Here is a 23,719-nt window from a genome sequence, read left to right on the forward strand (position 1 = left end):
TTTCTTAGCATGCATTTCCTCATCTCTCAAGTGGGGGCGGCAATAATAAGGAGTCTGTTTCCAAGGACTATTTGTTGGAGCCAACGAGGTAATAAAAGTGCCTGCAATATAGTAGGAGCTTAACAAATGTTTAGGATTCAGTTCAGCTGACATTTTAATAATGTGGTTAGTGCCACCATGAAAGGGATATTTTCTAATTAACAAGCATTTTCTCTGAGCAGGACTCCAAATATGATCCCCTGTCAGAAGAAGCCTATGTGTTGGGTAACAAAAGCATAGGGCACACCCAGCCCCAGGAGTGCAATCATCGGCTACAGACAGTAAACAGCAGCCTTCAGTATGAGAGACTGAAAGTGTTCCCCCCAAACAAGGAATCAAACAAGATGGCCACTGCCACCTCTGCTAGTCAGCTTTAAGTTCTGGCCAGAGCAATTAGGCAAGAAAAAGAAATAAAAAGAATCAAAAATGAGTAGAAAAAAAAGGGGGAGATGCTTTTAGATGCTATGATTCCATATAGAGAAAATCCCAAAGAATTCACAAGAAAGCTACTAGAATTAATAAACAGTCAGCAAGGTCACATGGCATAAGATCATACACAGGAACTATTAAGACACCAAGGAAAGACTCTAGAAGACTGCCTATGTTCATGGATCAGTAGAATTAATAGTGTGAGAGGGGGCATGTTACCACAAGGAATTAGAGATTCAAATCCCAATACATTTTCTCCATAAATAGAAGAAGCAACCCTAAAATGCACACAAAAATAGAAAAGATTCCAAGCAAAAAGGGCAATGCTGAGCAAAGAGGGCAATGCTGAAGGCTTCCCAATACTGACTTTAAATTGTGCTGGGTAGCCATAATGGCACAAACAGCATGGAACTGGCATAAAAACAGACACACCGAGCAATGGAGGGCCAACAAATAAAATCACACACTTACAGCTAACTGATTGCTAACAAAGGTGCAAAGTGAAAATAAATATAATAAAAAGCAAACATATGTTAGAGAAAAGACAGCCTCTTCAACAACTGGTTCTGGGAAAACTGGATATCCCCATGGACAAGATTGGAAACTAGATCCCTATCTCTCACCCTTCACAAAAATCAATTCAAAAATACATCAGAAACTTGAAGGACAGAGCTGAAGCTTTAGATCTATTAGGGAAAGCATTTAAGGATATAGATACAGATGGCAATTTCTGAAGAGGGCTTCAGCAGGTCTACAATGGCAAGAATGGAATTCTGTGAAATTAAAAGGTGTTTGCACAATAACAACAAAACCATTAGCAGGGTGAAGAGAGAGCCTACACAGTGAGAGAAAATCTTTTCCAACTACTCCTCTAATGGGGATTAATATCCACCATCTATAAAGAACTCATAAATGAACAAACTATTCAATTAATAAATGGGTATATAAACTGGACAATTTTCAAAAGAAGACTGTGTGGAAAAATGCAAAGACCTTACCTGTCAAGGAAATGCAAATCAAAACAATATTGAGAGTCCATCTTACCTCCGCTGGAATGGCTGTTGTCAAGATCAAAGGTGGCTAGTGAAGACAGGAGACGGGGGTGTGGAGAAGGCAAGATGCTTATACACAATGGCTGAGAATTTACACTAGTCCAGCCACATGGGGATTAAAAGTAGAAGCTCCTCAATGTACTTCAAATAGAATGACTGTATGATCCAGACACACCAGGCCTGGATACATGCCTGAAGTAATCAGTGTCAGAATACAATAGTGACACTTGCATACCCATGCTATTGCGGTACTATTCACAGTAGCTAAGTTGCAAAATCAGCCTCTGCACTTATCAACAGATAAACAGATGAAGACAATGTGGTATATATACTTAGCAAAATTTAATTCAGCCAAGAAGAAAAATGAAATCCTGTCATTTGCAAGCAAATGGATGGAACCGAAGCTATTCATATTAAGCCACAGCTTCAGAAAGACAAATGTTGCATGTTTTCTCTCATACAAAGAATCTAGATATGTTTTTAAAAGACACAAAACTAGGAGGACTGTCATGGAAAAGGAGAGGAAACAATGAGAGGTGAGGAGCTGCTGAGTGGAGGATGGGTTTGGTCAAAGAGTATTACACACATATATGAAAACGTCATGACATGCTTGGCGCATGCTTTGAATCTCAGCACTCATGAGGCAGAAACAGGTGGATCTCTGTGAGTTGAATGCCAGCTTGGTCTACAGAGCAAGTTTCAGGACATCCAGGACTACACAGAGAAACTCTGTCTCAAAAAAATAAAACAAAAAAAGAAAGAAAAAGAAAAGAGAAAATGTCATAACACTTATTTTGTATTTTGTGCAGGCAATATATACTAATAAAAAAGTTTCTAATATCACATACAAATTGGTTGTGTTTTTTATGTGCTAGCAGTGAACAATCTAAAAAGAAAATTAAGAAAGCAATTTCATTTAAAATAGAACCTAAGGGGTTGGGGATTTAGCTCAGTGGTAGAGCGCTTGCCTACCAAGTGCAAGGCCCTGGGTCCGGTCCTCAGCTCTGGCAAAAAAAATAATAATAATAATAAAATAAAATATAATCTAAAAGAATGAACTACCTAGAAGTAAATTTGAAGAAGGAGGTGGAAGACTTGTATACTAAATGCTATAAACCACTGCTGAAATACAAAAGATGTAAATACATGGGAAGAGATCCCACATTCATGGATAAGAAGTCTTAATATTGTTAAGACGCCAATGCCACCCTAAGGTGAATCTACAAATGCAAATCCCTGTACAAATTCCAATAGTAGGGGTTGGAGAGATGTCTTGGTGGTAAAATGCTTGCCATGCAAACATGAGGACCTGAGTTTGGATTCACAGCACTGACATAAAAGCTAGGCATAGTGAAACATACTGGTAAACCCAGCAGTGTGGAAGGTGAGACAGGTAGATCCCTGCAGTTCCCTAGTCAGCCAATCTAGCCAACTTGCCAAACTAGCAAGTGCCAATTCAGTGAGAGATCCTCCTCAAGTTTTGGAGGAAGATACTCTATGTCAACTCTGGCCTCCACATGCACACATGCATGCACATTACACACCACACACACACACACACATACACACACACACACACACACACACACACACACACACACACACACCTTTTTGTTGTTGTTTACAAAAAAACAAAAAACTTCAACAGCAATTGCTTCTCAGCTTTTTGGCAAAGATCAAGTGTAAACTTCCAACAGGCTTCTTCTCAGAAATGCAAAGCCCAATCCTCAAATTCAAATGAAATTGTGAAAAACCCCTAAGAGCCAAAACAGTCCAAAAAAGGAAGAACAAATTTGGAAATCTTCTACTTCCAAACTTCAGATTTTACCGCTAATGTACAGTAGTCAAAACAGTATGCTGTTGACATATGGATGGACATGCAGGCTAGTGGAATAGAAGCCAGACTTCAGAAAGAATCCCATAATCCATGGCCAATTGGTGTTTTGCAGCAGTGCCAAGCCCATTCAACAGAGTAGTCTCTTCAATAAACAGGGCCGAAGCAGTTGGATGTCCATGGCCAAAGAATGAAGTTGAATCCTACTTCATACCACTCTCCACACACACACAAATTAACTCAAAATGCATTAATAACCTAAATTTAAGAGTTAAAGCCATAAAACTTTTAGGACTTAGATTTGGCAACAATTTTCAGATCAAATCTAAAAGTAATTAAAATCAAAAGGAAAATATATAAATCAGTCCTCATCAAATTTAAAATTTTTCTGCATCTCAGATGATATTATCAAGAAAATGAAAAGACAGCCTACAGAATGGGAGGAAAGAGTCACAAGCCATATATCTGGTAAGGACTTAATATCTGCTATATAGAAAAAATGCCTACAGATTGACCACAAAAAGCCAAACTACCCAAGTTTGAAATGGGCAAAGACTTGAACAGACATTTCTCCAAGAATATAATCAAATGGCCAATAAGCACCCAGAAAAGCACTCAGCATTCATCAGGGGTGGGAAGGGGGCCTGGGGGCCGGGAGCATGACTTGAATCAGCTACAGTGAGACCCTACTATACCTACTGGAGGAACTTATAGTCACAGGTATTGGCGAGGATGTGGAAAGGATCCTCACACAGTGCAAGTGGGCATCTCAAGTGGTGCAGCTACTGTGGGGAATGTTTTGGTGTTTTGTTTCCAAAAAAGTTAAACACAGAAATGCCTTCAATATGGCCCAGCACCCCCACTCCTAAATATAGACCTGAAAGAAGTGAAAACAAAGACTTAAACAGAAACATGTACCCCAGTGTCCATCATAGCACTATTCACAAAAGATAAAAGCAACCCGAGTGTCTACAAACAGGTAGATCAATGAAAGATGGTTTGTACACACAATGGAGTATAAGTCATCCATTAAAAAGGACTGAGGTTTGGATACATGACACAGCACAGACGAACAGAAACATCATGCTGAGTGAAATGCTAGACGCAAAAGGAAAAATACATTATGATTTCACTTGTGGGAAGCTGTCTAGAGCAGTCAAATTCATGGAGACAGGAATCAGATTAGAAGTTACCAGAAGTTAGGGGCAGACATGGAACTCAGTAGACAGAACTCACACAAATGGAGTGACCAAGGGCTGAGGAAGGGCAGGATGTAAAGTCACTGTTGGAATGCCTAAAGAGTAGCTAGCATTGTTAAATATAGCTAATGTCACTGTAGTGCACTATTAAAATGATTAAAGTGGAAATTTTCTGTTATAAATTGCCATTTTCTAGATATTTAAAGTATATACTTTACCACAAGAGAGGAAATATGGAAAAGGCTAATAATTTAATTTCCCATGAGACAAATAGAACCCAGAAAATCAAGTCACATAACAGAACTCTTTCCAGTTCAAACTGGTAGGTAAAGGGGTGTGGCCTTTGCAACACCATGGCAATGGTTCTCAACCTTTTTAATGCTGTGACCTTTTAATACAGTTCCTCATGTTGTGCTCACCCCCAACCATACAATGATTTCATTGCTATTTCATCACTGTAGTTTTGCTACTGTTATGAATGGTGATGTAAATATCTATGTTTTCCGATGGTTTTAGGCAACCCCTGTGAAAGGTGACCCATAGGTTGAGAACCATTGCAGAGTCCAGAGAAATGAACTAACCCCCCAAAGAAAGCCCAGAGATGGCTGCAGCGTGGTGGCATGCCATCCAGGGACATCCTTTCTCAAAAAAAAAAAACAAAAAACAAAACAAAAACCAAAAAACAAGAATTGGTGTGGAAGAGAGATCTGGAGGTGAGGAAGAAACCTGATGTCCCCTGAGCACAGCTCACCTTCTACTGGGGAAAGGTGACCCACAAATAGCCCAATATGGCAGAGGTGGCGGGCTGTGGATTTAGCATGGATCACCAGTGACATATGAGAGTCTCCTGTCAAGAAACTGCTTGGTTGCACACATAGCCACCATGAGCGGTGTTCCTTGGAATGTGAAGGACCTCCCCAGACCATGAGCCTAGTAGCTAGGAGGTCTTGAGTGATGGCTGCCATTGAAGCCTTAACTGAGCCGATGGGTCCTCCCCTGGCCTCAAGTCCCCACCCCAGGGAACCTAGCTGAGATTAGAGGACCCCTCCCTCACTCCCCACACCTATCTCAGTGGATTCCAAACAGCAAGGAACCCTTCTGTCTTCCAGAAAGCCAAAGGGAAAACCTCACGTAAGGCCTCAGGAGTCCTTCTGGCAGGGGAAGTAACACCTACTTTGATCTCTCTCTCTCCACCAGAGTTCAAGTGTTCTTCCCTAGCTCCTCCCCTTTGGTCAGGCCAGGTCACAGCCAGGAAGCAGGACAAAGGCCTCTAAAGAAGCTGGGGGCTGCATCCTCACTCTAACCTCTGACAATTGAGGGTGCCACTTCTGCCTGCCTTGGCCCCCTGCATTGTGAATCAAAGCAATATTCCAGTGTAACATTCAGTGTAACATTGTAACATTCACCAGGTACCAGGCACTCACCTCGGACTTATGTACTCCTAAACAGCACCATGGTACAGTTATCCCAGCCCCCATTTGTACAGTGAGGACCTGAAGACGTGAGTTAAGGCACTTGGCCAAAGTCAAGCTGACCATATACATAGGCAGGGACTCTGATCTATTTTCTTCCACTGACTTCTGCAGTCACCAGGAGGGTGAAATCTGAGAAGGGGGCAATGGACCCCAAGTCCCATGACATCACCCCATCCTGACTGACTTATCAGGTGACCAACCAGCTTTGGCCAGGGATGCACAAGGCAGACGGTGTCATGATTCCCTGTGAATTGATAGGAATCATTGATGGTTCATTGATTTTACTTCCTGGTACTGGGGAGCTAAGCATGTCTGCATGTTTGTCAACAGTAGCCTTTCCCAGCATTATCAAAGATGGCTCCCAAATGTCTCACAGGAAACACAAGCAGCAGCACCAGAGCCCTTGGAATGAAGCTACGGCCAGTCAGGCAGTGAGACGAAGTGAAGTGACCGAGGAGTAGAAACCAAGGAAGCCAGCCCCTGCAGAGCAGACCCTCACTCCCAGGGAGCTGTGTCACAGAAAAGGCAAAGCATTATGAGGAGAGTCCTGCAGCAAATTCTGTGAGCCTTGTACTTGTGAGTTCTGTGCTGTGTGGCCTCTCACAAGCTCTTCAGCCTCTCTGGGCCTCACTCTGCTCAGCTGTTAAATGGGAGAGTTGCTCAAAACTAGAGACTTAGTGCCTTCCATTTCTGATAGTTCATAAGTTCATTCCAGAGCATGAGTTTAAAAAAAACAAAAATAAAAACCTTTGGACCCTAGCACAACAACCAGCTCCATTCATTCATTCATCTACTCACTCACTCACTCACTCACTCACTCACTCATTCACAAGCATTGCTTGACATTTTACTACAGCTATGTACTCTATGAACTCTTCTGGATTCCAGCAGTTAAAAAACAGAAAGAGTCAGAAACAGAGACAGACAGAGACAGAGGGAGCTGCTAAGTGCTGTGAAGAAAAACAAAGCTGTAGGGCTGAGGTGCAGCTCAATGGCTAGAGTATCGGCATTGCACAGATATGGCTCTGGGTTTGTTCCCCAGCATTACATAAACCAGGCATGGTGCTGCAGGTCCTGAACTCCAGCTCTGAGGAGATGCATAGAGATCAGAAGTGGGTTCGAGGCCATTCTCAACTAGACACTGAGTTGGTGGTTTAGGGGAATGCCCGGGATGGAAGAAAGAGATTCCTGTTTGGCTAGAGCCTTTCAGGAGGATCGCACTACAGGATGGCATGTGGGTGTAAGCCGAGCAAAAGCATAGTGTCGACCATACAGGTATATAGGGGAAGGGTGTTCAGTGCATGAAGGCCCTGAGGCAGGAGCATGTGTGACTTGATTCAGTTACTACAGAGAGACCTGGGAGGTTAGGGTAGATGAGAAAGAGGAGGAGGCAGTGACCCGGGTGTGCTGGAGGGAGTGGAGACTGGGGCATGACACAGAAGTAAAGTCTTTGCCTTTCATTCCATTACGAGGTCGAGCCCTCTAAGCTTTAACGTAAATGACACTGCTTGTATGCGTGAAGGCCAGATACTTGGCGCACCTGTTCACTGGGAGTCCCTCCTTCCATCATGGACCAAGAAGCCAACTGTAGATTTCACTCTCTTGATTCCATTCGGAAAGACAAGACCAGGTAGTAGATACCGCCTCCCCCACGTAGGCCGGTGCCAGGGCTGAGCCTGGTCACAACATCCAATTATCAGACTGGACTCCGCTACCTCTCCTGAAGCTGCAGTGGCCAGACCAGGTTTCTCCCCAAGGTCTCTGCCCCCCACCCTGCACCCCACTTCACCCCTGACCCTTTGATCTTCCTGACTTGTCTCTCTCCCCAGCCCCCAGCTGCTTCCCAGCCCTTCCTCCTCCCCCAGGTTCTTTGGACCCGCTGTTCCCTGCCTAAAACAAAATCCCCATCCATCTCATATCCCACCTCCCTGTGAGTCTCCATGCCTTATAGTGTCTTCCTGGTCACCGAGCCCATCCTCCAGAGGCTCCAAAATCTCTAGCTATACTTAGAGTCTTGAGTCTGTGTGGGGGTTTTGTTTTGTCTGGTTGGATGGTTTTGGCTTTTTGCTGTTTTAAGACAATGGCTCCTGTAACCCAGGCTGACCTTGAACTCCTGAGTCTTCTCCTCCCAAGCACTGAGATTACAGGACTGAGCTGCCAGTCCCCAGTTTCTCTCTCCTCCGCCCCCCCTCTCTCTGTGGTAGTAGTGCCCATGTGTGTGTATGCACATGTGGAAGCCAGAGGTCCTCCTTTATCACTTCTCCATCTTCTGTTCTGAGCCAGGGTCTCTCACTGTTTAGCTAGTCTGGTTGGCCAGTAAGCCTCAAAGAGCTACCTGTCTCTGCTCCTGCAGAGATGAAGTTACAGATGTGCCACCACATCTGGTGTGATGGTTTGAATGGGAATGGCCCCCAGAGGCTCACATATTTGTATACTTTACTTGGTAGTTGGTGGAACTGTTGGGGAAGGATTAGGAGGTGTGTCACTGGGAGCAGGCTTCAGGGTTTCAAAAGACTCACGCCATTCCAAGTGGCTCTCTCTGCCTTCAACTTGTGTCTGAAGATGTGAGCTCTCAGTTACTGCTCTATTTGACACTACTCCTGCCTGCCTGTCTATTGCCAAGTTCCCTGCCATGCTGGTCGTGGATTCTAACCCTCTGAAACCTTAACCCCAAATTAAACCTTTTATTTTATACGTTGCCATGGTCATGGCAATAGAAACACCTGGCGTTTGAACATCATCAGGACACTGGCTAATAATCTCTTGATGCTCACCTCTCTAGCCCAGGCACTAAAACACCCCTGGGAATACACACACTCTAGGCACCCCAAAATATCTGGAGAGTCATTATATGAAATCATGAAAGAATGAAGGTATGCCCAGGGACAGTGGGAACAGAAGAGGGACAGAATTGGAGTTCTATAGGTATGATCAAAACTGAGAAGGATGCAGGGATGGGCTAGTGAACCCCTGCCTTGTGCCATGTCATGATCATGGATGCCACCTGAGTTGACGGTTACCGTCACATCTCACTGGCCAGAGAACTGAGGCTCCGGGCCTTAGCAGGGCTCCCCAGCTGCATGGCCTGTGTCTGCGGTCAGACCTGCTCTCCCTGGTTCCAAGTTCTGCAGTCAGCAGGGAGAGTCAGCACAGCCCCTCAGAGGCTGGTGTGGAGAGGGGTGGGCTGGGTCACTGTTGCCGCTCCACAGCGGCTGTCCATGAAATCAGACTGGATCTAAGTGTGACCACTCTGGGTACCCAGCGTGCTCAGGCTCCAACTGAGGCTACAAGAGTGTGTGTGTGTGTGTGTGGGGGGGTACCTGCATTGTGCAAAGGCAGCTCCCTAAAGCTGCTTCCTGGAGGGGCTGACGCCTTAGGGAGTCAGGCATCGACACTGCCCGGACAGGGCTCAGCCAGGAGCAGAGGCCTCAGCCAGGAGCAGAGGCCTCAGCACACTTCAGGCACAGGCTGGCTACCTCTCACTTGGTATTTGTCTTCCTCTGGGAGGGTAAAAGAGCCACAGCAGGAGCTCAGCACGCCTTTAATCCCAGCACTCGGGCCAGCCTGGTCTACAGAGCGAGATCCAGGACAGGCACCAAAACTACACAGAGAAACCCTGTCTGTGTGTGTGTGTGTGTGTGTGTGTGTGTGTGTGTGTGTGTGTGTGTGCAAGGGGGCGGGGCGGGCACAGTGAGAAAGACCTCAGCAGAGAGATGAAATAACCTAGGGCCAGACCAGAGTATCTAGGAATCTGTCCCGAAGCCTCCCCTAGCTCTCTGCAACTCCTCCTTCATGCCTAGGCTCTACCCTGGAAGGCCCTCAGAGTAGGCTGAGCTTGGCCTGTGTTCTCTCAGCCTCCTGGGCTTCTGTGGCTCTCTTCATAGTTTCGATTTTTCCTACAGAGCCTAAATGTCTGCCTCTCCACAAAGCCTTGCAAATGGAAAGCCCAGCTCTAGTTCATGGCTATGTCCGCCATACCTGAATAAGGTGCTCAGTACAAATCTACCGAATAAATGATGCGGGCCGGGAAGAAACTGAAGCCCGCTTCCGGCTGACAGACCTGGAGGACTACATGGAATGTGCTAAAGAAGAATGTGTAGGCACATAGTAGGCATGCAGTTCTGCCTGGGTGACTCTAAGCTGAAGTCTGAAAAACTGCCAGGCAATCGGGAACCCCGCAGGGAACCATTCATGCCCCAGTAGCGGGGCAGCCGATCCTGCCAGCTTTCAATCACATTAACACGGTTGTCATCACTCTGCAAGCCAGCACGAGAGGGAGAGTGTACTTACGTGTGTGTGTGTGCGCGTGCGCACGCGCTCTGTTTTACACTAATAAGAAACATGTAGTCCATGCCAACCGGTTTTTCCCTCTCCCCATATTATATGGGAGGCACTGTGTAGGCACTGTTACTTCTGTTTATACAGTATGTATAACACATCCACATACGTTAACTTTCGTGATCTTCCCCGCAGCCTTGTGGGGAAGCATCATCAACCACTAGTCGACTGACAAGGAAAACCAAGCCTGCTTTCACTGTCACTCAGTGAGCACACAGGCTGGACCAACAGCCTCAGCCTGGCTTGTAGGCTCCTTCGCCATCTGCGTCCATTAACTTCCTGTTGTTCTTAGTCTATCACAGCCAGAACTCTAGAACTCACCCTGCATTGTGCATGAGGATCCCGTGAGCATGCCATCCGGGGTAATCTAGACCTCACTCTACAGTATGCAAGTGAGCGTACTGCCCTTAGGGTGCCTTATGCCTCACCCTACAGTGTGTGTGAGGACCCTGGGAGTATGCCACCTTGGGTGGGAAAGGAGAGAGAGGAACCCAGCTACTTCCCCACCACTCCTTGCCACAAGCATCAAAACTAAATGGGCCCAGACACTGGAGACAAATCATGTACAATCTGCGGAGTCCTCCAATCCTCAGGATCCAATCTCTTTAAGTTTCACATTCCTTCTTGGGTCTCTGATGATACAGCCCAGTGAGAGGGAAGAGTACTCCCAGGCAGGGGCTAGACAATCAACACTGGGAGCAAACCCTGCCGATCTGAGGAAGCTGTCCTCTCCCAACACTGAGGGCACAGAGCCAGGGAGAAGCCAGAAGTGTCCCTTCACGCTGCTTGGGACCACGGGGACAGCAGCCTCCAGCTCCCATATCACCTAGCTCTCATACCTGGTTTCATTACCTAGGTCTTCCCCAAGGCTGGAGAGCGCAGCATGACTTACTACAGGTACTCTCCACACCCCACACCCCCACATCCAAATAAGTGCGTGCCTTCCCATCTTCTACCTAACTGAAAGTGACCAGACCCACCAACTGAATGTCCCTGGGCACCTCAGATCATCAACAAAAAGTGTGGTACTTGGTGAGCCAGCGTACACACAGCAGCCTGGGTCATTAAGGGCATCCTCATCATTTTATAGCAGACCCAGAAAAACCTGGAAGGACATCCATTTAACTTCCTTTTCTACAAAATGAGCATGCTTCCACTCAGAGAGTCTAAGAGACTGGGAAGTCACATTTGCTCCCAGTTAAGTCTGTTAATCTGGTTAAGGAAGTGAGGCACACACAGCTCACTGCTGGGTGTCCAGCTGAGTGACCAGTGGCGCTTCAGGAAGGGCACAGGAGTGAGTGTGCCATTGTCATGCACCCTTAAGCCCACAGCATGGTTCACCGGCTTTGTCTCTCCCTACTCTTGGGCTTGGAGCTACAATCAGGATGTGGAGGAAGCAGGAGCTGCTACCAGAGAGGAGGAAGCCTGCAGACCCCAGACCTGGGCAGAAAGAGCCATGCTCAGCAGCACTAGAGAAAGCTTGGGGACAGCTCTCTGCCCTGTGTTATACAGACCGGACCAGCTTGGAAAGGAGGGAGCCTATGCCTACTAAGGAACTAGACCCCATCAAGAGGGGGCTTTTGACTTCTCTCAAGACTGATGTCTGTCAGGCAGTTCACCTGAGGATCTGGTACTGAGCCCCCAAGAGCTTTTTACATGCACACACACTCACGCATGCATGCATGCACGCACGCATGCACGCCAGCTAGCTTCACACAGTCAACCTCTCACTGCCTTGTCCATCCCTGTCTACCCCTATATTTACCACTACCTCTTTTTGCTGGTTAGCCTAATCCTGCCTGGCCTGGGGGCTTATGGAAGTTTTTTTAAAAAATGATATCTTCTAGGTTTGGGCTTCCATGACAGCCAGTAGCTCTCCTCAGTATTTGTCAGACAAAAGGCTGGTGATGGGGGAGGTGAACTGAGCTGGTTTTCTGTTTAAAAAAAAAAAAAAAAAATTCTCAGGAGAGACACAGGTAAAGCCTGGCAAAGCGGCTGCAGGAACTCACCCAGCAAGGGGCTGAGTCTCCATAAAGGGAAAGGACAGAGGCGGTCAGAGAGACCTGGCCACCTGAAAGGATGTGCCCATCACAGACAGGCTACTCTGACTCAGTTTCTCCTGTCTATAAAATGACTTAATGATATCCTTTTGGCCCGCTTCAGAATGATTAGAGAATCAAATGAGAATGTATATTCTCTCTCTCTCTCTCTCTCTCTCTCTCTCTCTCTCTCTCTCCTTATTTTGTGTGCATTCATGTTTTGCCTGCATGTGTGTCTATGTGAGGGTGTCAGATCTTGGAGTTACAGAAAGGTGGGAATCTAGCATGTGGGTGCTGGGAACTGAACCCGGGTCCTCTAGAAGACCAGTCAGCTCTCTCTCTCTCTCTCTCTCTCTCTCTCTCTCTCTCTCTCTCTCTCTCTGGACCTCTGAACCACCTGTCCAGCCCAAGGGATGTGTTTCCTTAAGAGATAAAACTACCATGGGCAGCGAGCTCTGTGCCACCGCTGCATGTCTTTCCTGGAGTTTTCACAGTGCTCCGATGCCTGGCAGTCTATTAACATCTTTACCCTATGTGCAAGAACACTGAGGCTCAGAGGGGTTAAAGGATGTGCCCCAGGACACACAGCTTAGTGGTAGTAGAATCAGGGTCCGACTCCAGAGGCGGACATCAAAGCCAGCTGCTCTTTCTCCCAGCATCCTACTGTTGTCTGGGCAGAAGAAGGAAATTCGGCTTTTAATGATGGGGCTTCACATTGAAAATGCTACTCCCATGGGTCCTAGGAAGGCCATTGGGAGCATCAGATCTAACCCTCTGTGCACACGGCCCTTAGTTCCCAGGGGCTGTGCGTCTGTGCTTGTTGTGTGTATCGTTAGGACTCTTCACTTGTACTGTGGTTGGTGGCTGTTTCAGTGATTTCCTGTTCACGAAGCCATCCACTTGGGAGGAAACATAGAGCCAAGGAGCTCGGAGCTGAAGGAGATGTCTAGGAGCAAGTCGAAGCTCCGGACAATACTACCATTCAGAGAGGGAAAGCCACCTGTCAAATGTCACACAGCTAGGTCAGAGGCCAAGTCTGAAGTGGAGCCCACTGTCTGTGGCCCCTAGACCCACTCTCTGTTCTCTCACCCACCACCTAACACATTGACTGTTCTGCTTCACAATCCAAAGCGTGGAAAGGGCCAGGGTTGGACTAGAGTCTCTACTTTTTCTGCTTGGGTTGTAAGGAGGGTGTGGACTTTATGCACTAACTCGTTCAGCTGCACTGCACCCGCTGAGAAATCAACACCAAAAAAGTCTCTCAGAATCCACCGTGTACAGAAAGGAACAGACACTTTTGGCCACCTGGGACAGACAGAGGGACTGAGTAATTCTTTCTAATCCAGGCTGTCCCCCCCCCCCCCCCCCCCCAGTCACCCTGACAGTCTAGCTGAGAGCCCAGAGCACAGTGACCTGGGGAGTGTCAGGTTTCGCCCCTCCCCCTCCATCCCTCCCCACTCTGCTAGCGAGGGCTCCTTCTCAGCGAAGCAGCTGGTTGAGGCCCCTCTTCCAGGCCCACTCGTCTGCCTCTTCTGGTTAACCACTGTTGGGCACCTATCTTCTCCCATGCCTGTGTATTCTCTCCCTCCTGGGCTTGTGTGCCCCAGACTTCCAGCTACTCTGGGGCTTACGAATCTATTTCTCTCCCCAGCCTCCCACCAACCTGCTGAGTGCTCAGTGCTGGCCCATGGGCCAGTAATCTGCCAAAGGGCCCATGCTTTGTCCCAGAGAAGTAAAAAGAAAAAAGAAAAGAAAGAAAAAAGGAGGAAGCTGAAAGAGTCACCTACTGATTCTTGTTCCCCCAAAAAGATGTGGGAGCAGAAAGAGCCAGAATTGAACCATTCTTCTGTGCTTGGCATAGTCCTGGGCAACACACACCCTCTCTCCTCCACCTCACCAGCCATACTCCATTATCCCCCAGGTTAGAGATGAGGAAACAGAATCAAAGATCTTAAGCAAGTGTCTAAAACCATACACGTAAGCACAGAGGCTCTAAAGCTTTTGTCTCTGCTGCGGCCCGTGTCCTTGCCTATGCCAGCCCCTCAGGCCAGGCTCCAGTGGTTCGGTTTGTCTTTGTCATCTTCAACCCTAGGACTGTGCCAGAAACACCAAGGGCGCTATAAGTTCTATCCAGGAAGACTGGACAAGAGCTCATGACTCCTGATATCTGGACTCTACAGGAATCTCAGACAACGATCTGTTCTCTCTATCCACCCAAACCAGACCAAGCACATGAAGGTTCCTCCAAAGGCCAAGTTGAGAGTAGCTGGATTTTCAGTCCTGAGAGTGGGAGCACATACTGAACACAATAACTAGTTCTTAATGAAGTGGGGGACTGAAAGGCTGGCTTGGTGGCGCTCAGTGACTTATATCTCCTGTGGCCCCTTCCTGGCCCTGCATCTGCATCTGCCCCTCTCTCAGCACAACCCTCCCCCTTTGTTCCTCTAAAATGAGCTGGACAGAAACTGGCCACAGTCCTACTAGGCAGAGAACAGTTACACCACCTCCCTCATACACACACACCCGCAACGCAGCACTGTCTGAAGCCCCAGAGTCTGCCCTGGGCCCCAGGGCCAGCTGTTTTTCTCCACATTCCAGCCAAAAATAATACGAGAACCAGGCTGTTTGGTGGAGACTTAATCTAATCTTCATTGCTTCAGTTTTAAAATATCCTGCCTGGTTTAGGGTTTCTTCTTACACACGGGGATGTGTTTTTAGTGAGATAGGTCTTAACAGCAACAGTCCTTCTTGTAATGAGAGACCCAGGCAGTCAAGGAAGAGCTCGGGATAGTTGTCCAAGCCAAACACATCCCCCATTTGCATCAAGCTCTTCTCCAGTTCCATGGAGCATATGAACTGCGCTATCCCAGGGCTTGGTGTTGCCTCATGCCTGGGGGTTCCAGAGGGGTTCTGGGAGAAGGACTCAGCTCTCCAACTATCCCAGCTTCTGCCTCCATCTTCAGTCTCACCCCCTCCCACTGCCAATCAAAATGGAGACCAAAATGTGACCCAGCAACCTGCCCAGCTGGAAAGGGGGTGTGGAGAAAGACTTTACCCCCAAGGAATCCCCAGCAGAGAAAGGGGAATTAAAGAGAAATAATTCATTCTACGGGAGCCACGTCTCCATTATCAGTGCTCACTCAATTCATCTGTTGGAACTGAAGGAATCTACAGCAAGTCCAAGCTTTTGAAAAAGTAGCGGGTCTGACTTCTTGGGCTTTCTCACCTAGAGTCTGCTTTGATCTGCCAGAATGGAGACTGTTAAGTGAGGTTGTGGCTCATTCCAGATCAGCACCTATCCCTCCCTCACACCCCAGCAGGACCAGATGTCACAAACCCCTCAGGACTGGGCCCCTATTCCCCTATAACATAAACAAGCAGAGACTGTATTTCTGATAAATCAGATTCTGCGTTCATTGGAGACATGAAGGGTGCTCCAGTGGGGATCGTTGGAGGAAAGCCAGGCCGATTTCCCCAGCCCAGCCATGACAATCCATCTTGGCAAAGTGGATGGTATATGAACTCACAGCAGGGTTATCTGGTTCTAAGATGTAAAGCAAGGCAGAAGTTGTGCCCTTCCCCAAAAGTCCAGAAACTCCTTCACAAAAGTCAAGGCACACTATGAGGACAGGCTCTGGAGCCAGGCAAGTGCATGCAGAAGAACGCGGCCTTGCTGGCAGGAAGCCTCTGTCCCGGTTTTCTCTGTTCTTTACATGGAGCCCACTTTACATTCTCTTTTATTTACTTGCCTCATGCCCACCCGTCACTCCTTGCAGCCTAATAAGGGATAGCATGTGCTACATTCCACTCAACAGATGAAGAAACCAAAGCCTGGCAGCTGGGGGACCTGCTGGAGCCACAGAGCTGGGCCCTCAAATTCCAGCCCGAATACCAGCTCAGCATGCTGACCCTCCAGCCTTGATTATCATCCACCGCTTCCTTCACTCCTTCCTCCCTCCCCACCAGGTATTAGATTTAATTAAATGAGCAGAGCCCCATTGCAACCATCCTGGCCATGCTGCCCGGACAGAACCCAGTGATGGCAGCTCCTCCCTCTAAATTCTGCTTCTCACTATAATTTAATTTTCAATAAGTCATGGGTTTCATTTGGAGTGTCTCATACAAGGTGTGTGTATTGGTTAGATTCAAGGCTCATGGAGGCTCGTGATGATTTCATCTTCCCTATCACTTCTTCTGCCTTTCCTTGGTGGCCCCCCTTTTCACCTTCTCCATTCTGGGATCTGCATTTGATTTGATCCAGACACTTTGCCTCACATGCCGTCACCTCCAGCAATTGCATCACACATTTATATTTCTCTCTGTGTGTGTGTGTGTGTGTGTGTGTGTGTGTGTGTGTGTGTGTCTTACAGTGTGGCAGTCCCAGCACTACAGAGCATGATGAAGGAAAACTCATAACAGCACCTCTTACTCGCCTCCAATTAATTTTTAAAATGTGCTCCATATTAAGTAAATCAGGAACAAAAGTCCACACTAGCAGGTTGCATTTCTGAAAAGGTGGGGTGGGGATGTAAATAAACACCAAGGAATTTTTGCAACATGTTGGAAGCCTATAAATTTTATTGGTTGTTTCTTTAATAAAAAAACAATTTCAATTGCTAACAACACGGTATTATTAAGCTTCTAACATTTAAAAATCTAATTTGTCCCTGCTCTGTGGCAGTTTATATTGCCTGATGAGTTCAGGAAGGGCAAGGTAATCAGGTTGATCGCTCGCTCTGGTTCAGTTCCTAAATGGAGCTAATAGAGACCCTTTTAAAATCCAGCCTTCTCCTTTCTAGGCATGCCTTGGTCTCTAATGAGTTACAGCCCAGGGTTGAAGATGGACATGGCAGAGAGAAATTCAACACACACTCCTGTGCACCTATAAACTTGAAGGCCAAGACAGGGGAAGTATGTTTCCAGTTAAGTTAGAACTCCGTGAATTCGGGATTCTCCACTCACAAGACAGTAATTCTCCTTATTTCATCACTAACTTACTTCAAATGTGTTTATGCAATTTATTGCTACTGAACTTCCAGGCAACTGGTGGAGAGTTAATGAAACCCAGCTTGGAGAAGCTATGAGCTTCTAACAACTAACCACAGTTTAAATGGTTATGACATGCGGTCAAAGCCACAGGCAGGCCCCACTACAGTTTCTGTGCTAGTCAAAATCCTTGTCATCTCACCTTTTGTGCCAAATAGAATGAAAGGAAGCAAAAAAACGCGGGAAAAAACAAAAAAACAAAAACCAAAAAAACCCAGCCTCTCTTGTTCTTCCTCGGGTTCCCAGCCCTTTAAACCCATCATTCTTACTGATTGCAAGGCAAGGCCCCTCCCCCAGGGCCCAAGTAAATGTTTTAGTAACAGTTTGAACTGGTAACGGTGTTGAAATCCTGAATCCCAGTTTGGGTTGAATGGAGTAGGGTCAGGCTTTACATAAGGCACTGTGGGAGGGGGCAAGCAGGGAGGGTAGCCTCTGAAGGATGGACGGCCGAGAAGTTAACTCATCTTTCTGCATTACATGAACACTGACTTTTATTAATCCTCATTGTCACACGGTGTCCTCCCTCGAGCTCTGTTCATGTGGGAACCCCAGCAAGCTCCCTCTTTCTAAATGGGCCCATTTTGGAAGAGTAAAGGGGAGGTACTGGATTTGTTGCTGCCGCACAATAAAAAGGCCCTTTTGAAAGCAGCACTTTCATTAACTTAAAGTAATCTATGGACTTAAAAGCACAGAGCAGTAAACTCCTAGAAAGGATCATAAAACAGCCAGTCTTGAGTTGGGTACACTTCGCTGCGATTGCAGGAGGCATTTTACTGTGGTCGTTGCTAGGCCCATCTCCAGGAACCCCCTGGCCCTCATTCCCTGAAGCTCCTTTTCTCTAGGCTTTCATGCCTTTCGCTCTCACAAAAGGGAGGCGGTGACCGGGGAGTCTCAGTGGGGTCAGGGCTCCCTCCCCCCGCTCCGCGCTCGGCTGGAGAAGAGCGCGCAGGAATTCCAAGTCTGGAAAACAACAGCTCGGCGGTGCTAAGCGGTCGCCGCGCCCCGGGCCGCGGTGGCCATTCATGGGTCCTGCGGCTTCAGTGCCCCGAAGGGCTGGCTGGCTTTTTCAATTCAGGGTGCAAGCGTGCACGGAGGAAATCAACCCCCGAGACAGACAGACAGACAGACAGACAGACAGACACACACACACACACACACACACACACACACGCACTCTTTTATCTAAATGACCAGCGAGTAACCCCTACAACCCCCCCCCCCCCAGCTCTTCCCCTCTTCAGGACCTCTCCACACACCACTCACTGTTGAGCTAGGCCAAGCCTTAAGGACGCAGTTTGAGTGTGAGATATGATCCCGCAAGCGAGAAACACACACACACACACACACACACACACGCATACATTTGCACTAAGGTCCTGGGGCCTTGGGAAGGTCAGAAGGCAGAGCGAGAGGGCAAAGGGGCTGGAGCTTGGGATAACACTGTTTCTTTTGAACACCACCATTTCTCAGATTTGGGTGTGTGTGTTGGGAGGGGGGGGTTGTCGTTTAAATCTGCTTAAGCTTGTTAACTTGGATTTTTACCAGGTGAAGAGCATTGGAATTCCAAAAAGCCAACATCTTGGAGAAGTCCCAAGAAAACATGTGCGAGGGTAAGGAACCCCGAACTTCCTCCTCCCTCTAGGGCAGAACCTTGCACTGAAGGGCCGGCCTGTGCGCTCTCCGACATTGCCGGGGATGAAGCCAGCAAGCACCGCTTGCGGATGAACAGGCGGCAGAACGGACCAGGGCTCCCGAGTTCGGAAGTATCTTTCCCTTGGCTTCAGCCACGACTCCACAAGCCCCAGTGGCACCTCGCTACTAGCCGCCCCCTGGCCCACGTCGCCGGCCGCCGTCCCGGCGGGCCACCAGCAACCACCTCGCCACGCTGAGGCCGCAGAACCCAAGTGGCTCCTGGAGCCTGCTGAGTCTGCAGGGTCAGGTCCTCAGATCCACTCCGAGTCGGGTGAGGCTACCTGGTCACATCGCACGGAATTTCCCTACATTTGTCTACTTTCCAGAATCCTTTTCCTAGGACTCAGCCCTGTGCACCCCAAATCCTCTCCTCCTCAAGACTGGCTTTGGGGGAGAAGCAGCAGACATTCAGGGCTCGCTCACCACGGCTGGGATCAACTACTTTCCTTGCCTACGTTTAAGCTTTTCCTCCTGCATGCTGTCAGGACCCGTACGCACAATTCTCCCCAGATCCCAATAGCCTGAACCCCAATAACGAGTTGTGATCCTGTGTCTCGGTCCTAAAAAACGTCACCCACTCGGGAATCAAGCCTCGGATGTAACCGGGACCCCGGCGCCTACCTCCAGCTGGCTCTCTCTCTCTCTCTCTCTCTCTCTCTCTCTCTCTCTCTCTCTCTCTCTCTCTCTCTCTCTCTCTCTCTCCCCGGCGTGTAAACTACACAGCGGCCCTTCTGTCCCAATTCTGAAAACAAGCCTGGATCCCACAACCCAAACTCTAGCCTGCTCCAAAGCCCAGCCCTCCTTTCGGGACTGATCCGCATCCCCCTCCCACTCCCAACCCGGGTCTCCCGCCCGCGCGGGAACCCTGGCTGCCCTGTGAAGGACTCTCCAGAAAGCTCGGCCCACTGCGCCGGTTTCTTCTTCGGCTTGGGAGCCCAGGAGATCCCCCTCGCCTAACCGGAAAGAAGCAGAAACTTCATGCGGCACATTCAGGACCCTGCCCCATCCCCTTCGGCTTTCTGCTCCAGGGCGATTTCCGTGCCCACCCCCCTTTTACGAATTCATCTCCTAGTTCTTCGCAAGGGCCCCTAATCCCCCCTCCCCGCCCCAAAGACCCAACAATACGCAGAAAGCCGGTGACCCTACAAATTCTCCCACTACTCCCGGGTAGAGTCCCTGAGCGTCGCCCCTCGGGTCTTGGTTTCTCTGAACCCCCACGCATGTTCCCCGGTCCCCCACACTGATCCTCCTGTAAACCTCCACTCTCCCTTCCTCCCCGGGTCCCGCAGGACGCGGCCGCCGCTGCTTGACTCCAGCCACCCGGCCCCAGGCTAGGGCTGCATCTGCTTCCAGCCACTCGAAAGGCAGCTCCGGGCTGGTGACACCGAGTAAGCGCCAGCCACGGGACTCCTAGAGCCCGGGAAAGGAGAACCCGAAACCCGCCCGCAGTTCCCAGCCTCGCCCCGCCGAGCGCCCAGCCAGGAGCCGCCCGCGCCGGGGACTCGGGCCGCCGCGCTCGTCCCTAGGCTCGAGTCCCGGGAAGCTCCGGGCGCACGGCTCCCAGCTCGCCCGTTCCAGGCTCTCGGGCCAGTGCGCTCGAGTCCACTGGCCGGCTGCTCGCAAGCGCAGACAAGACAATGCGCGCCCGGCCCCGGGCCCGAGCGGAGCGGGGCGAGGCGGCGGCCGCCGAGCTGCGCACCGGCCGGGTCCGGGAGCGGGTGGGCCCCGCGCTTCTCGCCGCCTGCTCGCCGGCCTCGCCTCCCCTCGCGCGGCTTCGCTCCGCGCTCTCCCGGCGCTTCCCCAGCTTCTCTCTGCACGCTCCCGCCGTCCCTCTCTGCTCTCTGCCTCCCTCCTCCCTGCTGCCTCCCTCTCTCTCCTCCCTGCTGCCTCCCTCTCTCCCTCTCTCCTCCTTGCCCTGTCGCAATGAATAATACTCTGGCTTGGGGACTGGAATAAAACACACGCGCTCTGAGGCAGCCGCCCGCAGCAGCAGCCGCCGCCGCTGCGCCGCCGCCGCCGCCGCCGCCTGCAAAAGCGTCTCTGACATGGAAATGAATGACAGCTTACCTGATGCCAATCTTCATCAGACTGACACCGGCGTGACAACACAGCCTATACTTCCCAGCACTGCTCGGGACGTCAGCGGCACAGGGACCCGCCCCCCGGACTCCCCCCCCCCCTTCGTCCCCGCGCGCGCACACCTCCCCTCTCCCCACTCCCCCTTTCTCCCCCCCCATCGCCCCCACCCACTCCAGGCCCCGGCCGTTTCCCAGGCGAGGAGCTGCTAGAGTGTCTCCCTCTACTGGAGGCTCGCCTCAGACAGCAGATGCGGGCCTGCTTGCTGCTGGCGGGAGGCAGCAGCACTCACCAAGGAAGAGGCCTCCAGATCTGAGGTTGCCTGGCGGTGGCAGCGCAGTGGACCCCATGTCCTCCTTAGAGACCAACTGGTTCAGAGTTCCAAGGCAGCAGGCTCTGAAGAGATTGAGATGAGGTGTAATTCTCTTTGGACCTCAAAGAGAACCCCAGAAAACAGGAATCTTCAAACTGGCGAGAAACGTTCCCTCCATCACACCCCCACCCCATTCCTCCCTGGCTGGCCTCATTTTTATGATTGCATTTGAATAATTCTCATTACCCTGGCCCCAGCAAAGGTGCTCAGATGGTTAGTTATCCCTGGTCTCAAGAGCTTTTTTTTTTTTCCTGCTATGGGCTTCCTGGGGCTCTTGGTTCATCCAGGGGGTGACAGTCTGATGGGGTGGTGCAGGGGGAGCGATAACTAGGGGAGAGGCTTTATCAGAAGCTTATCCCTGGGCAAATGTCAGGCAACCGCTTGGAAATCACTGCTGTTTCATTCTTAAAAGTGCTTAGCCAGCCAGTGTATCCTGGGGGCTGGGGCACAGTAAGGTTAGGGGCAGCTCTGTCTCAGCTTGGGCCTGCTGGGGTGGCCTAATCTGTTCCAGAAACAGAAGAGACTCTTCACCTAAGTCATTTCTACAATGGAAGACAAAGCAAGCTGGTTACAGCCATGCGTGTCTCCATTTAGTCAACAAAGACGAGTGTCCTACTAAGTGCCAAGTGTAGGCTCAGCCACCCAGGATACAGACTGGCTCAGTTCCTACATAGGGGACAAGAGAATCCCTTCTGCCCCTATAGAAGAGTTCTTTCAGCCACAGGCAGGTGGCAATTGTCCTGTGACCCTCACACCAGGCAGGAAGCCTGAATGAAGCCAAGACAAAGTCACTAAAGGGGAAACCTGACAAGTCAGGAAGCTAAAAGAGAAACCTGACAGCCTCGGGTTTTCAGAAAAGGTCTAACCCAAGAAGTTGGAGCCTGCCCTTTCCTCCATTTCAAGCCTCTGGGTCACTCCTCCCCTGCCTCAGACACTGGCAAAACTGAGAGCTTTGAGAGCTGGAGGCTCAAAGTAGCATCACATCCTGATATGCTCACTCGGTAGCCCAGGCTGGCCTCGAACTCACAGAGATCCGAGTGCCTCTGCCTCCCAAGTGCTGGGATTAAAGGCGTGCGCCATCACCGATCGGCCCCTGATGTGCTCTTTATCTGCCAGCAACTCCACTTTCACCTTTAATGTTCCTGGCGGGGGGGGGGGGGGGGGGGGGGTGGAGGGGGTTCACTTGTAGATCCACAGCTACAGAAGCAATTCAATCCTCTCATCTTCCGTAGATGCCCCAAGGACTTTCACTAGGTGGATTTATGACACCCCAACCTCTGATCTGTGGCCCAAAACGATGCCTGCTGACAGCATAATCACTAGTATATATTACACATTGTATAATAAAATAATAATAATGAATCCACTTGCCCTTTTTATGTAGTACAGAAACGCCAGACTCACTAACCCAGACACTGGAGGTCAGCCTGCCATAAAGTCTCAGAGGGAAACCTGCCGTGTAGGGGAGAGGAGTTATCCCCTTGGCCCTGCCCAAGACTTCTGGGAGAAGGGGTTACTTTCTTTTGGAGGAGGGTTGCTGGTGAGTTGTGAGAACCAGTAGAGTCAGAGAGAGAACCAGGCTGTAGGTAAATACTTGGTCAATGAGCCCACTCTAGACAAAAGCCACACACCATCCAGTCAGACTTATGAAAACCCTCATTTTCCAAAACCCAGTTCTGATGCCCAGCTCATTCCTAAGACAGCAGACCCATAGACATCAACTATTGACTTGTGAAGTCTTTTCAAATAATATGATTGCCACCAAGGCCCTTTTCCTACTTTAACATGCACACTGCAACTTTTAGTCACTACAGCTCACCTTGACAGTTCTTGTAGCTTGCAAAGGCTTTAAAAAACAATCTAACATGTAACCATTCTCTCTATAATTGTTGAAAAATGTTTGGCCTATGCCCACTAGTGGTAAGGGTAGCTTGGAGGCAGAGGCCCACATTACAGTTCCCTTCCTAAAGGCACTTTTATTCTTGTAGAAGGAGACAAACTTAATATATAAGGTAGTGAAACTGCCATCCAAGATTCCAGCTAGTAAATAATTAATGAATATTTATCAGTATGTCAAATTCCTGGGTTTTACATCTAAATCCTGGATCTGTCCATGAGGAAACAGAA

At 49.2% G+C, this 23,719-nt stretch overlaps 1 protein-coding gene across 3 annotated transcripts in view; it reads right to left on the reverse strand.

Moving 5' to 3' along the window:
- Pknox2 (PBX/knotted 1 homeobox 2) overlaps nucleotides 1–21,301 on the reverse strand; it is a 269,797-nt gene extending 248,496 nt beyond the window's left edge. For 2 of the 3 annotated variants that reach the window (XM_036192449.1, XM_036192446.1), the window contains exon 1: nucleotides 21,211–21,301. The gene's annotated coding sequence lies outside the window, so the exon portion shown is untranslated. Of the gene's footprint in view, nucleotides 1–20,842; nucleotides 20,902–21,210 lie in introns of those variants that run through there. The other variant, XM_036192447.1, reaches the window with a different exon arrangement.
- Between the last annotated feature and the right edge of the window lie 2,418 nt (nucleotides 21,302–23,719).

The sequence above is a fragment of the Onychomys torridus genome, chromosome 7 (assembly GCF_903995425.1).
Source record: "Onychomys torridus chromosome 7, mOncTor1.1, whole genome shotgun sequence".
NCBI classification, from domain to species: Eukaryota; Metazoa; Chordata; class Mammalia; order Rodentia; family Cricetidae; genus Onychomys; species Onychomys torridus.